This window comes from Aplysia californica, unplaced genomic scaffold, assembly GCF_000002075.1.
Source record: "Aplysia californica isolate F4 #8 unplaced genomic scaffold, AplCal3.0 scaffold00207, whole genome shotgun sequence".
NCBI classification, from domain to species: domain Eukaryota; kingdom Metazoa; phylum Mollusca; class Gastropoda; order Aplysiida; family Aplysiidae; genus Aplysia; species Aplysia californica.
The window spans coordinates 1,012,603-1,017,821 of record NW_004797477.1 but is presented as its reverse complement, the minus strand read 5'-3'; positions in this window follow the sequence as shown (position 1 = coordinate 1,017,821).

Below are 5,219 nucleotides of genomic sequence, written 5' to 3'. Positions count from 1 at the left end.
GGTCCCATGTGCAAGTTGAGCACGTTAAAGATCTCTTGATGGTCTAAAATCGATAAGAGTAGGCTTCAGCCGCCATTCGGGCAAAATTCAAAATTTCCTACGGACTGAAAATATTTGAGGCATCCCGCGGCTTTAAAAATGACCTTTCGCAGTTGCGAACGCCGTAAAACACTTACCAAAAAAAAAAAAAAACAAAAAAAAAAAAAACAAAGAAAACCCCCCACAAGCATCCACCATACGAGTAATACCCACAGGAAAATGTAGCAAATAAACAGCCGCGCCTTTTTCCCTCTCAGTAACATCGTCCTTTCCATCCTTTAAAAACAGACACCATGCCGTCTTCCATCCTTGAACCGGCTCAGTCCACCCACAACGATAAATAATAATTGTTATCGCTAATCTGGCCTACACATACGCCAGTTCGTATAGTATAGTATAGGGTTTTACGGCGCTCGCAACTGCTAAGGTCATAAGAGTTCGAATATGTTTATTCATGAGAATAAACAAGTCAACAAAAAAAACAGCAAGAAAAACCCAGAAGAAAAAAACCAATAACAGAAACAGCAACAACGAAAAAAAGAAAGAAAAGAAAAAGAAAGAAGGAAGAGAAAAAGAGTCCCAAATCTTTTTAGGACGTTATTTACAATAACAATTGTGAGGCAGCGTGGTGAAATCAGGCTCTCGTCAAAATAATCAAAGTGAAGTAATTTGCTTTTTTTCTGTGGGTTTGTGAAATTTTCTCAATTTTTTGTTTTTTGGCTCAACACTTTTCATTGCCCATTAAAGAACTCATTTATGTGTGGATTTTTCTGAAAAACGTTGATAAAAGGCACAAAAATTGTAAATTTTCAGTTACCACGGACTCTTAAACTAAGGTAATAACTAATCTTTGGCGGCCATTTTCTCACTAATTTTACCCCTGAAAATAGGTGACCCCCACTTCCTTCTTTCGCAAATATCTCGACTTGTATTCAAGATAAATGGATATTTTTTTCATCCTAATAAACACAAGTGCACAAGCTTTACGATGATAGCAATAACTCTACATGGCCAAAAATTGACGAGAGCCTGATTCCATCACGCTGCCTCACAATTATACTCTCTGGGACGTAGGTATTTTCTCCTGGCAGGGGCTACGGTATGTACACCTGGGAGCCATTGTTTCCCTGTGGTGCTCCCAAAGAACAACGGGTGTATCTCCGGGACTCACTCCGAATGCACGTAGAGAATATTTTTGATATGCACATTCCTGCAGTGAATCAGGTGCTAACATAGCTTTCCATCTGTCTGTCTATATATCTATTTGTCCATCTGACTATCTATTTATATGCCTATCTGTATGTCTGTTTATTTATCTGTCTGTCTGTCTATCTATCTATCTATCTATGCTATCTATCTGTCTCTCTATCTAACTATCGATCGATCCATCTGTCGGTCTGTCTGTCTGTCTGTCTGTCTGTCTGTCTATCTATCTATCTATCTACCTATCTATCTATCTATCTATTTATCTATCTATCTATCTATCTATCTATCTATCTTATTATATGTACCATAAATGTATATACTACTGATATTAAATAGCATTGGCATAGGGCATTATCCGGTTCGACCGCAAATTCTATGCGCTTTACACAATATTATTACAATATGTGAGGCAGCGTGGTGGACTCAGGCTCTCGTCAATTTTTGGGCATGTAGAGTTATTGGTGTCATCTTAAAGCCTGTTCACTTGTCTTTATTTGAATGTAAAGAATATCCATTTATCTTGAATACAAGTCGAGATATTTGCAAAAGAAGGAGGTGGGTGTCACATGTTTTCAGAGGTAAAATTAGTGAGAAAATGGCCGCCAAAGATTAGCTATTTCCTTAGCTTAAGAGTCCGTGGTAACTGAAGATTTACAGTTTTTATGCCTTTAATCAACGCTGTTCAGGGCATGAAAGGTGTTGAGCCAAAAAACAAAAATTTGATAAAAATTCACAAACCTGCGGAAAAAGGCAATTTTCTTCACTTTGATTATATTGACGAGAGCCTGATTCCACCACGCTGCCTCACATATACATTTGTTTGTTCTGGTGTATGCCTGTATGTGTGTGTTTGTGTGTGTGTGTGTGTGTGTGTGTGTGTGTGTGTGTGTGTTTGTGCTCGCGCGTATGTACGCGCCCATGCAAGCGCGCATGCAAGCGCGTGCACCAATGTTTGTGTGTTTGTTTGTGTGTTCTATGTGTATATGTACGTAAAAACCAAGATGAAGATGTACCAAACATGGTGTGAGCTGGAGAAATAGCTGCCATTCTCTTCAAACTTGACTGAGAGGTAAAAGTCTTAGTATGGTATCAAAATTCGCAGGAGACATAGGCCTTTCACATAAAACAGAAGAATTTTACATGCAGCTTCTTTGAAAATGTAGTTTTATAGTACCTATAGTTTAATGCCAACACTTTGTTTTCATTTGACGTGAAGTCCATTCTTAGGAAAGTTAAAAAATGTGAGGCAGCGTGATGGAATCAGGCTCTCGTCAAAATAATCAAAGTAAAGAAACTTGCATTTTTCCTCAGGTTTATGAATTTTTATCAATTTTTTGTGGGTTTTTTTTTTGGGGGGGGAGGGGGGGCTCAACACCTTTCATGCCTATTAAAGAACTCATTTCTGTGGAAATTTTCATGAAAAACGTTGATTAAAGGCACAAAAAATGTAAATTTTATGTTACCAGGGACTCTTAAGCTAAGAAAATAACTAATCTTTGTCGGCCATTTTCTCACTAACTTTACCTCTGAAAGCAGGCGACCCACACCTCCTTCATTCGCAAATATCTCGACTTGTATTCAAGATAAATGGATATTTTTTTCATCCAAATAAAGACAACTGAACAGGCTTTAAGATGATACCAATAACTCTGTATGCCCAAAAATTGACGAGAGCCTGATTCTACCACGCTGCCTCCCAAATGTTGTTTTGTACCGAGTATTTTTTCCCTGTGAAAGAATATTTCTCTACTTCAGTGTGTTACCTTGTAGTGGCCTAGTCAAGATAACTGCTAAATTCCCAGTCTCTATCTCTATTTTAAGAGCCCCGGTACTATGGAAACATGTTGCTCCACTTTGGAGACCATTTTCTCTTTTTAGTGTTTCCTCACCTTGCATAATTAAACGTCACTCATTTGCGTCAAATATTGTCATATTTACTTCATTCTTTTTTAAACTGCAGGTAAAAGGTGATGGTTTTTTTAAACAATGTTGACTCAATTTTAAAATTTCCTTTATATGACTGATTTTCACTGGCAGGAAGACAAATAAATACATAAATAAGTAAAAAAAAAAAAAATAAATAAATAGAGCATCAGTGAATCAATAATTTAAAACAAAACATAACAATGACGCAGCAAAACTTATGGCTTAAAAGTACAGTTTATGAAACCAGCATTTTCATTTAATAATGGGATGGACTAAATACAAGAATCTGCGTCATCACGATATACCAAAAAGGGCTGATAAATCAGTGGCAATTACTGCTCACATCCAATCTCACACCCACTCACCACGCCACCACCCCCACCAAGTACACACATACACACACAACACACACACACACACACACACACACACACACACACACACACACACACACACACACACACACACCAACACACCCATTCACACCCCTACACATACCGAGATAGTCATATTATTTAGAAATGTTCTAAATGAGTGTGTCATTATTTTCTCTAAACAATAAGGGGACAAAGAAACAAAGATGCTTCCAGGTTTTGGAATATAATATCTAGGTTTGGATAGAGTATACCCTTGCAAAGAAGCCTATAAAATGCTTAGACCATAACATACAGCTTTAGATAGAGTATACCCTTGCAAAGAAGCCTATAAAATGCTTAGACCATAACATACAGCTTTAGATAGAGTTTACCCTTGCAAAGAAGCCTATAAAATGCTTGCACCTGTAGTGAAACAAAAGAAAAGAAGAAGAAATAAAGATGCTTCATGTTTTTGACTACAACATACAGCTTTGGCTAGAGTTTACCCTAGCAAAGAAGCCTATAAAATGCTTAGACCATAACATACAGCTTTAGATAGAGTTTACCCTAGCAAAGAAGCCTATAAAATGGGCTTGCACCTTTTGTTCAAATGAAAAAAGAAGAAGAAAACAAAAGGCGTAGAAGGTACAAGGTAAGTTTTATGCCAGAGTGCCCAGCAATCAGCGAAATAGTGGGGAGTTTTCCTTGTCATGTGGAGAACCTTAGATCAATACTTACGTCTTACGCCAATTCATGTCGAATGTCTTCAACATCTCATCAATCAATGTGGCGTCATTTAGGAGGGTTGGGGGGGGGGGTAGTGGAAGGGCTGGTAGCGAGGAAGGATGGGGGCGGGGGGGAGAGGGTGGAAGGGCTGGTAGCGAGGAAGGATAGGGGTGGGTGTGGGGGGTGGGGGGGTGGAGTGGTGGACTTCTACACTTTTCATTTTTCTCATATGAGTTGTACCAAATTGGATCTACCCTTTTATCTCTCTTTTTAACCTCTTCCTTTTCTCTCCTAACTTCTCACTTTTCCGCACAGTTTTTGTCATTCTTTTTTCCTAACACAAGTAACAGTCCCTCACGTCTTCTGATCAGTCTTACTTTGGATTTTAGTTGACTGCCGCCCCCCCCTCCCTTCCCCTTTTCCGAAATAATAACCATAACTAAAAGAATCACACACAAAAAAAATATAAAACATCCTTGTTCATATTTTGTGTAGAATTACTGGCACATGTCCCATCAAGAGAGAAAAAAATAGTCAATTAAGCTTGGTTAAATATTCATCATTTTCTTTTCGTTTAGATTTCAGATCTGCTGATGTCGTTATGTCAAACAATGATATTATGATAGGTTCTTATATTTGCTTCTGTTTGGAGTATTCAAAGAAAGAAAAAATCAATTCTCTTACCTTGCCAGTACATCTTATTTGTCTTGGTAACTTACTCATTTTCTCTCTCTTTCTCTCTCTCTCTCTCTCTCTCTCTCTCTCTCTCTCTCTCTCTCTCTCTCTCTCTCTCTCCCTTACTACCCTCCCCATAATCTCTCTCTTTCTCTTTTTTACTCCTTCTCTTACTCTCTCTCTCTGTCTATAGCCCCCGCCTTTCACAAATACTAGCCCCTCACGTCTTTTGAGCAGCCAACGTTTGATTTCAATTGACCGCTTCTCTACCCCGCTCCCCCCCCCCCCACC